Here is a 16,644-nt window from a genome sequence, read left to right on the forward strand (position 1 = left end):
TTCACACTTATAAACATATTTTTATAAAGCATATGGAGTACAACGTTCACAGCTCCTGAATGGACTTCTCAGGAAATAGTCTCTTGAAAAGACCATCCCCTTTCTCACATAAATGACCTCTCTTGATGCATGGATGTGAAAAGCAGTGGGACTGCAAATCACTGGCTGTATTTTTAGTTCCAGTGACCCTCTCCCTCCACCCCCCAGACCACTGGCGTTCATATTAAAGCCTTGGAGGATTTTAAAGCCATTGACTCTGTGTGTGTGTTTCCTCTTCCTTAAAATGGAATAGTATGTCCCTGTCTCACAGGGAGTTCTGAGGCTTCATTCATCAATGTCTGCCAAGCCACTGAGCTCCTTGGATGAAAAGTGTTATAGGAGCGTGATGTCTTGCCATTAAACAAACAGTGACAGCTGAACAGTGGGGCAGCTGCTGCTTTACGTGTTGTCAGAATTAATTAATGGTTGCAAAGAACTCTGACGTTTGAAGCATTGTATAAAAGCTGCATGTTATCAGGTGCCAGTCATGAGTCTCAGACTGAATAAAACAGGCCTGGACGGTGAGGTGGAGGCAGTAACATACTCGCCCGTTCTGCAAGCGGTAGGCACAGCTGGCACTAGGCATTTGCAGTGCTAGTCACCAGTGTGAGACCTCCCCAACAATCGGAGTGGGATTGTCAACTAACTTGAAATTTGGCTTCTTCATGGCTCTGCCCTCCAAATCTAGGATTACATGTTGCAACCCCTAGTTCTGTTGATTTCATTGTTACTGCTCATGGAGTTAGATACAATGAGTAGCAGTGGCAGAATCTGCCCCTTCATTTATTCTGCAAACTAGATCCTAAATCGATTGTGGGTTTCAGCACATTGCATACGGGGATATGACCCCATCATGTAAACTTCCTGGTATATAACAACGGGGCTGAGTTAGAGGGGGCCCCAAAATCTTAAAGCCAGTGCTGCTGAGGGGTACACTGCCACCCATCTCCCGCACGCACTTAGAAGCACCGGAACATTTCCAAACCAACGTAGCTGTCTCCAATTGCTCATCTTAATGTTTTCAGTGAAATGTGAACTTTTCACAGTCGATGGTAATTCCAAGGTCACTTGTCTTTTGCATCTAAGCCTGTGTGATGACTCACTTTCTACTCCATTTACCACTGATGAATATGTCATTGTTAGGATTTTATTCTCCCTGGAGCTTTCTGGAAGCTGGGCCCCAGGTAATTAATTTTTATTAGGACAATAAATTAAAAAAGATGGACCATGTCATTCTTTTTTGGCAGTATTTTTTCCAGAGATGACAGAGCCATCACTTACAGGCATATGGAAAATTCGTAAACGTAATCAGTGGACTTGCTGTGCTGGGCGGATGGAACAATAATAGTGGTGCTAATAGATTTAATCAGTGGAGTAGCATGCAAGCTTTAACAAGCCCTTAAGTCAACATTAGGGGCTGTACTGTATATTGGATAGCCATTTGGACCTCGGAGCTCACACTGAAACCATAAGAGACTTTTAAAAGGGCTAGCTGCTCTGTGCACCATTGTAAAGGATCTCTCTTCATCTATTAACATATTTAAGGAAGATATGACTTGCCTTACTGGGTGGGACCTTTAGTCTGTCTAGTAACTGGACTTGAATACTGGTCAATTATGATAGATGAAACAACAACAAGCAAACAAAAAACCTCACCAACAATCTATAATTCCCCTAACAATTGTGGCTTGCTGTACGTGGGCAGGAAAAATTCCTTCCTGATCTCTCTGGTGATCAGTTTCCACCCTGAAGAATGAGATTTGATTACCCTTACTTTAGCTTATACAACTGCAGATGGCTCTGGTAATATTATCTAGCCTCTCTTTTTTTCCCCCTCTGTCTGTCTAGAAAGCTCTAATCACCCACCCCCATGTATCGAAATAGCATCATTTCTATAGTATCTTCCATCAGAGATGCGCAAGGAGTTAGAGACATTCACAAACATGGCCTCGTAACATTCAACTGCTTCACAGAAGTGTTACTTATTTCCTCATTTTTGCAGACTTTGAAACTGAGAGAAATAAATCAAATATTTGAATGTGTGTTTATTTTTTAAGACCAAAAGGGACCATGAGAGTCCTCTAGTCCGATTCATGCATAGCATAGGCCAGAAGATTTCACGTGGTAAGTGCTACATCAAGCCCAACAGCTTGAGGCTAAATAAGAGCATATGTATTTAAGACATCCAATCTTAATGTAACCATTTCAGGGAATGGAGAATCCCCTCCCCACCCCAAAAAAAAACCACTGGTAAACTGTTCCAGTGGTTAATTACCCTCACTATTAGGAATTTGGGAGAAATGAAGTGGTTTGCTTGAGGCCACAGGGTGAGTCATTAGCAGAACTAGGATCTGAACCCACATATTGTGATTCCAGTCCCATTCCTTATGTACACGAATATCCTTCCCCTTGAGACTCAACCATAGTATTCACTGAAGGTATGTCTATGCTGTAATTAAAAACCCACAGCTGTTCCATGCCAGCTGATGCGGACTCACAGGGCTCCGGCTAAGGGGCTGGTTAATTGAGGTGTAGATATTTGGGCTTGGGCTGCAGACTAAGCCCTGGGATTCTCCCTCCTTGCAGGGTCCTGGAGCCAGGCTCCAGCCTTAGCCCAAATGTCTACGCCTCAATTAAACAGCCCCTTGGCTAGAGCCCCGTGAGCATGAGGTCAGCTGGCATGGGCCAAAAGCAGATTTTTAATGGCAATGTAGACATACCCTCAGTCACAGTGAACTCCAAAGGTTCTTTTTGTTTGTTCTAAGAAACCTATTAATTTCATCCAGAGCTGCCTTTCTCCTCCGATTATGTGGCATTTGCATTGTGATATTTTGAAGCACGATGACTACATCACACTCGATCATATTGCTGTCACAAATAGACATGTGGTGATGTTGCTTTTAACCAACGGATGGTTCTTGTAAGACTCTTAAAGCGACAAGCCACTTAGTGTTGGGAACAGGAGAGCACCTTGTCCAAGATGAAGATTGTCCTTGCAAAATAGTAGAGGGCGAGGGGTACTGTGCTGCTCTTGTTAGCCTGGACTGAAGTCTAGTAGGCATGGCTACACTCTAGAAAACCAATGTCCACTAGCAGGGGCACAAGATAGAAGTTGTTCCCCTATTTTGTCTTCCTACAGTGCAGAGGCTGATTCACAGGCCTCCATGAGAGGAGGCATTCTGGAACATTGGGGCTGTGATTTGTCTGTTTATATGTGTGCCGCCCCTAATGTGGCCTCTAAGCACACACCCCCATATAGACAATTTGTGCTCCTGGCACTGATAGCCACATGGAGGGTGCTGTATGCATGGCACTGCTGGCCAGAAAACAGGAAAGCATTGGGTTCCATCCTGATCCTTTCATTCTTACTCAGGCAAAACTCCCACTGATTCAGGATTTAGCCTGTTAACACTGCTTTTGGTGCACATGTATTGTACCTACCCATTTTAAGGGACAATATGTGGTGTTCCAGAATTCGGGCCATAGGCTTTCAGGAGAAAAGCTGCTTAGTGGTTAAATTATTTCTAAAACTGCTAGTAAATGTATAGAGACAAAGTATGACAGATGCACACATGTGCCATTGAGTGAATCATTACACACACAGAAGAATCATCCATCACAGTCACATGTTCTCCAGTTCACATGACTCACTTGTGGCTTTTTTGGCACTGTCCTTGAGACATCTACCTTCAGTGTTTTCCTACTGTGATGCTCCTAGTTCTAATCTTTTCCCTGGCTGGTGTTGCAGTCTTCCTTTTACTGGTGCTGTGTTTAAATATCTGCCGCACGACCATGGTAAGGAACCACAGAAAGAGTCACTTTCTTCTAACAAAGAACTCGGATAGAATCAGGAAAACAACATATTCCCTAAAGATGTGCTCATGCTTGCTCTCTCTCTGCTTTGCTACAAAGCTTCTAGAACAGTGGTTCTCAAACTTCCATGCCCAGATCTCCCTTTCAAAGGGGTGGATTCCTCCCCACTGCCGCATACCAGAGCTCTAGCTGGGACCTTCCCCTTCCCATTTACTTATATGGGTAGGGTAGACACAACCCCCTGACAGCTGGTTGTGACCTTCCAAAGGGGTTGCCACCCCCTGCTTGAGAGCCCATGACCTAGACTCTTCCCAGGCCCACTACAGCCTGGCTTCCTGCTACAGAGTTAAAGAAACAGCATACATATTATTGGAATTGTGGATGCTCCAGATGTCTAAGTTGGGCACCCAAAATTAGATGCAACTTTCAGAAATGTTGGCCTCAGCGTTTAGACCCAAGGAGCAGAAATTCTGCTCTCAGCTACACGGAGGCTGGAGCCAGCACCTGTTTGGACCTGAGCAATCTGGACAGAGCTGAGATATCACTTACTTTCTGACTGTACTTTTTGCTGTAAGCGCCAGATGTTCCAACTTGGCACAACAGGTGCTGTACCAATGAGGGGCTTTGTGGGCCCTCATTTTCAACCTGAGGTAGAATAATTGTTCTCAGAAGTTAACTTATGGTACCAAATCCTGCACTCGTGCACCTAAAAGGAATCTGAGATTGGGCCTGCTGGAATATTACAGACAGACGCTGCAGGGTAGGCTAAGCATTATTATATAGCCTTCGCTTTCTCCAATAGGAAAACAGTGTCACCGTTGGAGAGCAAGCTACACCTCTCTCCCCTTTATGGGCTCCCTCAGTTGTGCCCCTTCAGGTATCAGGTCTTGTGCCTTTACTTACCCCAGGGTGGAATTCCACCATTCCTCCACTCTTAGTCCAACCCGGGGTTACAGTACCCTGCATATCAACCATGCTTCCCCAGCATGTCTGAGTTCACGTACGCCCAGTTCTTCCCTTCGGGAGTCTGTGACGAGTGATTATAGAATGATCAGTCAGCCTGTATAAACCAAAGCACTGTTGATTTTGCAGTAGGGACAAAGCATGTAGAGAATGCCACAGGCTGATCTCTCTTACCCAAAAGTATACCATCTCCTTATGGCAATCTAGGCAGCCCTAACTCCTTCCAACACCTCAGTGGGTGTTTCCTCCTAGTTCCCCTAAACAGCTGCCTTCTCTCTTGAGCGCGTGTTCCTTCTTAAAACTGCCACAGTTCTTTGGATCTCGTGTGTCTGTGGACCTCTTCAAACTGTTTAGTAGGTTAGCTAGAAAGAAGGGAAACTCTTCAAAATTAATACTCCTGGAACTGTCCCCTAAATACGCTCTGAAGGGATGCTTACCCTGAGCCATTCTTTCTCCCTTCCACTTATTCCCTCCGCCCCTTCCCCCACCAACACATACACACACAATATCCCCTATTAAACTAAACCAATATATTCATATGGTAAACATCCCAGTAACCAGGTCAGCATGCAGTGTTCACAAATGAATGCACAGCAGCTCCAAATCCATCATAGCAAGGTATGTATAACTTCCCCCACAGAGGCAGCCTCCCCAGAGACAGTAAGGAATTCAATGTACTTTCTGAGCTCACCAGTCCCTCTAGGAACACACAATTAATTGTACTCCCTGGTATGGCCGGCTGACAACCATAGAAAATAGCGCTCAGAGGAAACTGGCACTCTGAAAAGCTGAGCTCTGGTGCTTTTTCCTGGCAGGGATGGAACATCAGTCCTTCTCCCTGTTCTTGTTTCTCTTGACCAAGAAAAATAGGGGATCATGATTGTGGAGGAAGTAAATGAGAAAGTTTGAAGAAATACAGTTAGAGTTTGAGCCACATCCCTACGAATTCAATGGGAAGATGTGCTGATTTCAAGAGTTTGGATATAAGAAGGCAAGGCAGGAAGGGAAGAGACCAAGTTGGGGACTGATCAGACTCTCTTCACTTCTCACTCCTCCTTTACTCTATCTATTCCCCCTTATTAGAATTATTTGTATTGAAGTAGCACTTCGGAGCCACGCTCCCATTATGCTAGGGACTGTACAAATTTTGAACAAATGAGATGGTCCTTCCCCTAATGGTTTACAATCTAAGGGCCTGTCTACACTTACATTTTATAGCTCTCTAACTTGGTGGCTCAGGGGTTTGAAAAATTACCCCCCTGAGCACAGCAAGGTTGAGCACTTTAAAGCTCTACTGTGGACAGGCTCCGAGAGCCGCGCTCCTAGTGCTCGGAGCTATTCCCCTCGTGGAGGTGTATAGCATTCATGCAAGGTTCATGCACTTGGCAACATTCAGGGCACACCCGGAGTGTTGTGTAGGAGCAGTGCACACATGGCTCCTCTCAAGGGCATGAACCTTGGAATCTCGCCCAGATGACATGAACCATGGGAAGCCTCCCAGGACTGGGCTCAAGGCCCGAGAGCAAGGAATACGGTAGATAGAAATTGGTAAATAAGAATGTTAAACAAAGCCAGTGTATTCCTTTTATCTGTTGGAGAATGTAATGCGCGGGGAGAGAGAAAGAATAAAGGAGAGGGTGGAAAGCTGACAGGAGCAGCCCGTTGGCAGACCAGCCTGCTTGCTTGCTTAAAGCTTGTCCTGTCTTGTATTTGAACTGCAACAACTGGCACCCAAACGTGGGGCCCTCAGCACTCACCTCGCCCAGCAAGGGTTTCAGATGCGTCACTCATCCGCTTCGCGGATCCCAGTGAGTATTTTTCGTTGTGGTAAGTATGGGAAGCTCCCTCTCTGCTTTGCAAGTGCAACACCGCAATGAGCTACAGTATTTGCTGCGTAAGGCTCAGCATGACTGCCCGGCTCGAGAACTCACTCTCCTGCTACAGGAGGTGAGTGCCCAATGCCCGTGGTACCCTGAAGCCGGAACCCTTAAGCTAGCGGACTGGGAGCGGTTGGGCCAGACATTGCACAAAGAGCCTCGGGTGCCTGTGTAGGCTTCACATGCCTGGCACCTCTGCCGTGACGCGATACAGTGTGTCGCCTCGGAAAGGCCCTCCCTCGCGCAATAGAGAGGCTGGTGATCTCGCCACTCCTGTCCACTCCTGCAGCCATCCCCCTCCTGGTGATGCGACACAGTGTGTCGCCTCGGAAAGACCCTCTCCAGCGCCAATAGAGGGGCTGCCGATCTTGCCACCCCCATCCACTCCTGCAGCCATCCCTCCCCCTGCTTCGCCCCCAGTGCCTCAATTACTGCTGCCTCCTTTGTCTTCCCCTCTGGAGCCAATGAGTGGTCACTGTCCCCCTGTGGGGTCCCATGCTCCGGGGCCCCCCGGGGGTTGTCCGCGTCTGCTCAGGGGCTTTCGCTGGTGCAACAAATGGTTCACGCAGCGAAGACTCGCCCAGATCTTAGAGCAGAGGAATTAGCTGATCTGGTCTCAGTTTGCCCTGTGACCTGGCAGGATGATGGCCAGGGCAACCAGCTTGCAAACTGGGTCAGTTTGCCTTCTCGGTGATCAGAGAGGTAAAGAAAGCGATTCGCGAGTTCGGCCTCACTAGCACGTATGTACGTGGTCTCCTTGAAGGGCTAGGTACTGGGTACACCCTGGTCCCTGAAGATTGGAAGGCGCTGTTGTGCATGATGCTGACGCCCAGTCAGTATGTTATTTGGCTTAGTGAGTATCAGCAGATGGCAGAACGCCAAGCCCAGGTATATGTAGCGCACGGTGTCACTTATGAGCAGTTAGCAGGGGAGGGCCAGTTTGCTACCGTTCAGATGCAGTCTCAACTCCCTCAGGCCGTCTTCCCCATTATTTCCGCCTGCGCCCAGCATGCTTTCCGGAAGGTCCCGGATTCAGGCAAGCCTACCAAAAGCTTTGCCAGTATCCGTCAGGGTGCATCAGAGTCCTTTATGGATTTTACCAACAGATTGCAGGAGGCTATCCTCCGACAGGTGGATAACCCTGCGGCAGCTCAGGAGATTCTGTTAAAAATGGCGGTTGAAAATGCGAACGAGGATTGCCGCCGTGCTCTCCAGGCGGCACAAGCCGCTGGCGTTCTAGAGCTGTCGGACATGCTGCGGGCATGCCAAAACATCGGCACACAAGCACATAAAGCTGGGGCTCTGGCCACCGCCCTGCAGAAAAGCAGGAAGGAGGGGAAGCGTTGTTATTGCTGTGGTAAGGGGGGTCACTTTCAGCGGGAGTGCCGCTCATCGACGGCGCCCGCCCGCCGCTCAAAGAAGTGCCCCAAGTGTCGGAAGGGCTATCACTGGGCTAATCAGTGTCGTAGCGGGTCGGGAAACTGCATGACGGGTCTCCCCCGAACCCAGGGCCAAACGGGGGTGTTTCCCACTCAGACAACTGTTCCTCTGCCTTAAAATCCATAGATTCCATGAGGGCGGTGACTGCCGGAAGTGCAGGGCTTGATTTGATTATGCAGGAGGACGCTGATTTTCAGTTGCCGGGGGAGGTTTGCGCCATACCTACACAGGTGACGGGACCTCTCCCTGCCAGATTTGTGGGTCTGGTTCTCCCTCGCTCACACGCTGGGAAACAGGATTTTTTTGTCATCCCAGGGGTCATTGACGCCGATTACACCGGTGTTATTAAGGTTCAGGTGTGGACCCATCTTCCGCAGTCCCTCCCGTGTGGACTGTCAATTGCACAATTGATTTTAGTCCCCTATCAGGTGCCAGCCGCAGAGGATCGAGCCCAGGGCGGAGGCGGCTTTGGATCGACGCTGTCTCAGTTGCTGCCTCACGACATGTCCTCTCAATTTGTTGCTCTAACAATGTTGCTCCGCCCCTCGAAACCTCAGTTAACACTTCTCTTAAATAATTTTCCTTTTACAGGGCTGGTGGACACTGGAGCTGACGTTACGGTGATTCGTGATCAGGACTGGCCGGTCAGTTGGCCAACAGTTCCTTCTAAAGAGTTGTGGGGGATCGGGGGTAGTAAACCCAGGCGCCAAAGTTTGTCTTGGGTCACGGTCTCTAAACCAGGAGGCCGTGCCCTTGCTACGATCCGCCCTTTTGTGCTCCCTGTCCACCTCAATATTTGGGGCCGTGACTTATTTGTAAAGCTGGACACCACCCTCGATATTAATATATAATGGCCCAAAACCCTCCCCCACCCACCTTGCCCTCCGCATTACCATTGATATGGCAATCCTTAGAGCCCGTATGGATTGACCAGTGGCCCCTCCCCCTAGAAAAGCTGAAAGCGCTTCATTCGCTTGTGCACCAACATTTGCATGCACAGTGCTTGGAACGCTCCACTAGTCCTTGGAACACCCCGGTGTTCGTTATTAAGAAAAAATCGGGTGCATGGCGGCTGTTCCATGATTTAAGGGAAATCAATAAACGCATCCAACCCATGGGCCCCTTGCAGTTTGGGTTGCCAATCCTCAAACCGATCAGCTTTGTGTGTTAGATTTAAAAGACTGTTTTTTCACAATCCCCCTTTGCCCACAAGATCGTGAAAAATTTGCGTTTACGGTGCCAGAATATAATAATCAGTGACCCTCTCAAAGGTATCAGTGGAAGATCTTGCCCCAGGGAATGCAAAATAGTCCAACCTTGTGTCAATTTTTTGTGGATCGGGCCCCCGCCCCTTTTCGTGCCCGATACCCCACACTAAAGGTCTCTCATTATATGGATGATATTTTGCATAGCAGTCCCCAGGTCACAGCACAACAGCTTGAATATTTGTCTCAGATTCTTGGCCAAAATGGCCTGTTAGTGGCACCAGAAAAAATTCAACGCTCTTATCCCTACCAATATCTCGGGCATAAGGTTTTACAAACCTATGCTGCCCCTGTTCACCCGGAAGTGGTCCTACCCCAACCCCTAACCCTTGTTAAATTACAGCAAATTTTGGGTCATTTAAATTGGATTCAACCCTATTTCCGTCTCCCCACATTGATGCTGCAGCCGTTGTTCGAGCTCCTACGTGGAGCTCGGGCACCGGGCGCAGTTATTGCCATCACTGAGGAGCACATGACCTGCATTTGACAGATCAATGCAGTGTTGAGTCAGCAGTTTGTGGATAGACTCACTGAGGTTCGTCCCCTGCGGTTAGTTCTCCTTGCCACCCCTCATATGCCTACTGCGGCTCTGTTTGTACCTCGTACAGACGCAGCCGTCTCTATTATAGAGTGGCTATATTTGTCTTCCACTCCTCCTCGGAATATTTATCCTTATTTAGATGCCCTCTCCAACCTTGTTCGTAAAGCCCGCCACCGTGCAGTGCAACTCATGGGCACTGATTTAGTTGCCATTGTGTTCCCCTTGTCACGTAGTGAATTTGATTCCTTGTACCACACCTCCTTGGCCTGGCAGGTTGCTCTTTGTGATTATGTGGGAGAGATTTCTTATAATCCCCCAAAAGATCCTCAGTTGGTGATCACACAAAAGGTGCCACTAATCGTACATCGTCTTAGCCGCTCTCAACCTATTGTTTCAGCTATCACCTTTTTTACTGATGGCTCTTCACATCGCGGTGTTGTCACCTATCAATTAGGTGACCCCCCTCGCTGGCATTCTCGTTTTACGCTGCCTCAGCGTTCTGTGCAGCACTCAGAACTGGCTGCTGTTATTTTGGCCTTTCAATTTTTTGCTGATTGTCCCTTTAATTTAATTGTGGACACCCATTATGTTTATCAGGTAAGTGATCATTTACCCCTTGCCCTCATTACCCCTCAGGTCGATGCGGACCTTCTTCGCCTGTTTTTGTCCTTACAGTATCTCATCACCACTCGTAATTTCCCTTATTTTGTTGCTCATATTCGCAGTCATACCCCTCTGCCTGGGCTGCTCACTGAGGGCAATGCGCGCGCTGATCACACGTTACATGGTCAGGTAAATTCCCTTTTTTCTGACCCCATCGAAAGCCATTCCTTTTTTCATCAGTCTGCCTCTGTTTTGGCCCGACAGTTTCACATTCCTGCTGATCATGCACGTTCTATTGTTCGTTCCTGCCCCCACTGTGCCGCTGCTGCCCCTACCTTTTCTTATGCCATTAACCCCAGAGGTACCGCAGCAAATCAGCTGTGGCAAATGGATGTCACTCACGTGCCACAATTCCGCCCCTATTCGTTTTTACATGTTTCCATTGATACCTATTCGGGATTCCTCTGGGCGACCCCACAGCGTGGGGAAGCCACTCCCAAAGTTATTCACCATTTGCTAACCTGTTTTGCTGTTATGGGTCACCAGAGCCAGATAAAAACGGATAATGCCCCAGCCTATTGCGCCACAGCCCTCTCCACCTTTTGTGCCCAATGGGACGTCCATCTCAAACACAGGATCCCTTATAATTCCACAGGCCAAGCTATTGTTGAATGTGCAAATCGCACGCTAAAAACCTTGCTCGACAAACAATTAAAACAAGGGGAGCTGCGTCTCCGAACCTTAGGAGACATTCAGCAACAATTGCATGTCCTTTTGTTTACTTTAAATAATTTAACACTGAATACAGATCAGCAGACCCCCGCGGATTGGCATTTTCATAAGTCCGAGGTACTGGAAAGACCGTGTGTCTATTACCATCAGCTGCCCACTCCGCAATGGTTGGGCCCAGTACCTTTAATTACTTGGGGTCGGGGATATGCTGCTGTGTCTCTCCCTGCAGGACCATTGTGGGTTCCGGCCCAGTGTGTGCGACCGGCACTGAAACAGCATGGCGTGGCACCAGGGGCTATCGAACCCCATACCGGAGCTTCAGCTGACCTTGGAGGAGAACGCGGTGCCTCCCGGGTCGACAATGGCGGGACGGAGACGGAGGAGACGTAGCGTCCCAAGCCAGCCCGTGACATGGGGAGCAGTGAAAGCATTGGTCGCCGCGGCTCAACGAAGACTGGCAGCAAACCAACAGCCAGAGACTCCTGAGACTCTGTTTGTGGCCATTCTCGCCCAAATCACTGCTAATTCTGTATTGATTGCGTGCCCTATGTGCTTGCTATTTCCTGTAGGAGTTGACTCGGGAGCGTCTCCTCCGTTACGGGCCCGAATGACATATAACCTATGGGAAAGATTGGCTTCAATAGCAAATGTTACCCACTTTTGTTTATTTGATTTTGTAGCAGCTGAAGAATTGTTAGGTACGGGCCTTATTCCAGTATGTCATCACCCTGAGGAAATAGGGAAGGAGACGATGCTCGCTGCTTACGCGAACCTCTCTTCCCAGTACTCTAGCATGGCTAATTGGGGCCCAGTCAATTACACTTTACCTTCTTGGGCTTATTTTTTGCTGTTGCTGTGTGCAATGTATTTCCTTTTTGTTAAGGCTTTGTCGAGACCCACCCTGGCAGGCTCCACGAGTTATGACCTTGTCTGTCCGGGAGTTAATTGGCTTGCAAAAGCAAATTGTTGGCTACCATGAGATGGCCGAGCACAAATAAACAAAAAAGGAGGGGATGTAGCATTCATGCAAGGTTCATGCACTTGGCAACATTCAGGGCATACCTGGCGTGTTGTGTAGGAGCAGTGCACACACGGCTCCTCTCAAGGGCATGAACCTTGGAATCTCGCCCAGATGACATGAACCGTGGGAAACCTCCCAGGACTGTGTTCAAGGCCCGAGAGCAAGGAATGCGGTAGATAGAAATTGGTATAAGAATGTTAAACAAAGCCAGTGTATTCCTTTTATCTGTTGGAGAATGTAATGCGCAGAGGGAGAGAAAGAATAAAGGAGAGGGTGGAAAGCTGACAGGCGGAGCAGCCCGTCGGCAGACCAGCCTGCTTGCTTGCTTAAAGTTTGTCCTGTCTTGTATTTGAACCGCAACAGAGGTGGGTTACCAGGAGCGCGTGACCACATTCACTCTTCAAAGCCCTGCCACGGGAGCACTCCTGCCGCAGCACTTTGAAGTGTCTAGTGTAGATGTGCCTCAGTGTTGCGCTCTCCTGTTCACACGTGTGGCATAGGGTTGCCAACTTTCTGACCGAACAAAACCAAACACCCTTGCCCCACCCCTTCTCCGAGGCCCCGCCTTGCTCACTCTCCCCCACCCTAACTCACTCTCTCGTTTTCACCGGGCCCTTTGTGACTGGCTGTTTGGTTGAAAACTGGACATCGTGGCTCCTCACAAGAGGTGAGATGAAATCTCCCTCTCTCAGATCTCCCCTGCAACATTACAGGTAGTTGTCTAGGGCTTTGCCCTTTATCTCAGACCTTCTGGGCAGCATTACAGGAGCTACTCAGACCTATGCTGCTGTGTTACAGTCGTTCCCTCATGCCTTTCTTCCCGTTATGGACACTGTAGTTCCTCAGTAACACAGCCAGCCAACAGCAATGCCTTTCCCTGAAGATTCAGGACAAATTGGGACATAATCTGTTTGTATAAACAAATGAATTTCTTTTGGCTGAGATTGGATAAAAGTCTCCTTTGTTTTCTTATTCATGCAAACACTTTATCTGCTGGAGCAGCTTTCTTTGCCACACAATAAGAAGTTTATCTTCAAGCCTATGAATACTTCACATTTTCCTTACTCCAAACTGAAATTTAGTCTAGGTGAAAATGTGTCCTGCTCTGTGTTATGATCGTCAAGTTTTTCAGTTGCATGAGCTGAACTGTTTTCTTTCTTGAGGCCAAAGACCATTCTGTGTTTCACCCGATTTCCTCCATGGTTTTGGGAGCACTGAAGCTTGCTAAAGCATATAATTGCATAGCACTGCTGCCCGTGTGGCTAGTAAGCGTGGAGTCTCTAATCATAAAGATGGGTATTTACGGAAGAAAATGCTGCTTGAAAGCCCTGCACTTTACTTCAGTAAATCAGTCACTGGGAGCCATAGTTGCTAAGCTACAGGGAAAGTAGGGCCGTCCGCGATAAAGAAGCGTTTTAGGGTGATCAGTCAGATTACTTGACATTAAAGTCAGTAGATCAGTGGGTGCTCCCCCCAGAGAGAAGCATTTCTTTGCTGAAGAAAGGCCTGTAAGTGACGTTAAACCATTTAACACTGTGGATCAGATGAGCTGCTTTGGGTTTTTTACGTCTTGTGTGTTAAAGACTCTTAGGAGATAAAAAGCTACCTGGCACCACATTAATATTAATGGGAGTTGCAGAAATGTGAAAGGGAGCCTGAAGCTTCTTGCTCAAGGATGCAAAAAGGCACATCTGGTTACTATTTACTACTCTGATTTTGGTTGTTGTTTGTTTAAAACACTAACAGTGGAAACTAGCCAGTTATCCTGGGACTGTGGAATATTAGTTCTTTGTTGTTCTGTTTTTCTTCTTCTGTGAGGAGGAGGGACCTTCCCTTTACTGACATTGTCTCTCCTCACCCTTCCTCAAATATCCTGCTGCACTGGAAGCTCCTATTCACTTCTTCCATTTGGCTTCAGTGGCATTATGCAGGCACATAATTTTGTCCATAATGCCTCCAACACGGTCAGACATAGGTTTCGTTCCTGCTTCCCTCGCCCACAACTCAAGCTATTGGAGGATTGTGCCCTGTCTCAGGCTGGGGAGATCTAGCACCCTAAAGGGAGGGGGAGATTAGGGAAACACTGAGTAATATTCAAGTTTAGATCAGTTTTTTAACCCCAGAAAATCTGTCTCCAAACTATGTATAAACCCAGACCCTACTAATTATGTATTATAACTTTAAATTACAGGTCAGTAGTTACAATACTCTGTTGCTTTGTAGTATTAAAAAAACCCTGCTGTGACTAACTGAATGATGAAGCAGGGCGTGAGAAGATTTTATTCGTTCATTTCATTAATCAAAAAAGCTATTTATTATGTGTGCCAAACAATAGAGATTATTGTTTTTCAACAAGACTACAATACCTTTCCTTTCCTTGAGAAGGTTAGAAAATTATCTTCTCCATATATCTCATAATGTATAGTGGCATATACGGCTTTTCTTTAGGCTTTTGGCTGACAATGAAGTGTAGTATAATATTGTTTAATACCGAGCAGTTATCTCATAGGGGACTATAACCTATGTGTCCAGTAGAATGGACTGCATGATCTTTCTAATAGGTCTCCTTCATCTATATATGGGAAATCCATAGAGTTTTAATTTAACTGTAAGATTGTGAATAGTGTGATAAATTCTTTTCATAGCTACCAAAGGGTGAAAAGTACAAAAGTAAAAGGACTTGTCCATGGATTTATGGAGACATACACACCCAGAACAAAACTTTAAAAGCATTAGTCAAGCAAAACTGACACAAAATCTAAAATACAAAACAAATTACTAAATCCATATACATTGTTCAAACACATGGAAACCTGAACAAATGTCTGAATTTGCGATATGGCATATCATCCGGGTGGAAAAAGACATTACATTCAGTCATTGTGGGGGGGAGGGGGAGTTTTAAACTATTTTATATAAATAGATCCACTTTTTTAAAAAAGTTATATTTAAGAAATATATGTAGCACTCATGAAAGTCCTCAAATTGACAGCTTGACACACCGGCATTGTGTGGCAGACTCCCTAGCTAATGCAAATGCTCATTGCTCCATTGAAGTCAGTGAAGTTATGACAATTTACGCCTGCTGAAGATCGGTCCCTGTCTTTTTATCCATAAAACAGGCAGTGGCAGAGCAAGCTTGCCCCACATTGCCATAACCTCTCAACCCTTATTGAAAGTCATTACCTCTAGGACAGGGTTGCAAGAGGTGTTCACTCTCCATGGCTCATTCAGTTCTTGCTTGGTGCCTCTGCTGAGACTGACAAAAGGTGTCCCTTAATGCTGACTACAGTGGCAATTTTCTCAGGTTGTCACCTGCCCACTAGAAACTGGACTGAGAAGCACCAATTCTCTACCTAGGCCATCTATCAGTCATCAGCTAACCTTCCGCCATTACTGACCTGCCCTGGATTCAAACATTACTGACTGGAGAGCAGAACTTTGGAATCTCATGACTAAGCAAAATGAGTCACCCCATCCCCCTGAAAATATGTTGCTTAAAAATATTCACAAAAATTACAGTGTTATTTTAATATAAGGTTTCTGCCTGTTCACATTCTTCATTCTTATTATGTCCCCTTTTAGAAAACATTTCATCATTACTATGATTATTATTTATTATCTCTACTGGGAAATCAATTTGTGCTGCAGTTGAAGATGCTCACATGAAAACTTACAGCAAAAGAGAAGGTTCCTCCCCTATGGTGATATAGGCTGGCACTGATAAGTGGTAAGTACATGGTCAGAGACATCCCCACAGTTAGCCTTTCAGGAATGACAGTAAGCAACTGTGCAGCTCTTTATATTATTTTCACTTCAGTCTGCCACCAAAGCAGAAACAGCTGGGTGCTGGAGATGTGTAGGGGGTTAGATGCATTAACACCACTTCTGTTTGTTTTCATTAAAATGCTCTTGGGTCTGCTTGCTTAAGTAGCGAGGTAAGAATTTCATTGTTTAGTGTAAGACCCTTGGATTGAAGAAAGATACTAATACCAGTAACTCCTGTATTGTTCCCTGTTGTAGAAAGGAACTGTGACAGGATCCCCGGGGCGCAGCCTGGGAGTGTGGGACCGCTGTGCTCCCCTGAACTCTCTCCAGCCTGGGCTGTCTCTCACAATGCCTTGCTAGTGACCAGCAGCAAACCCCTCCGGGCGCTGTGATCACTCAGTACAACAGCATATGGAGCCCCACAGACCCAGCTAGATTGCATGAATGCTCCCAGAGCCATTCATGAATCTCACAGAGAAAGGCACCAGAGCCAAATCCCCCCAGCTCCCAGCACTGTACCTCAGGAATATACTGTCTTGCACTGCTCAAGATGAGCAGTGCAAATTTATTAATTGGTTCACC

The sequence above is a fragment of the Lepidochelys kempii genome, chromosome 3, assembly GCF_965140265.1.
Source record: "Lepidochelys kempii isolate rLepKem1 chromosome 3, rLepKem1.hap2, whole genome shotgun sequence".
Classification (NCBI taxonomy): domain Eukaryota; kingdom Metazoa; phylum Chordata; order Testudines; family Cheloniidae; genus Lepidochelys; species Lepidochelys kempii.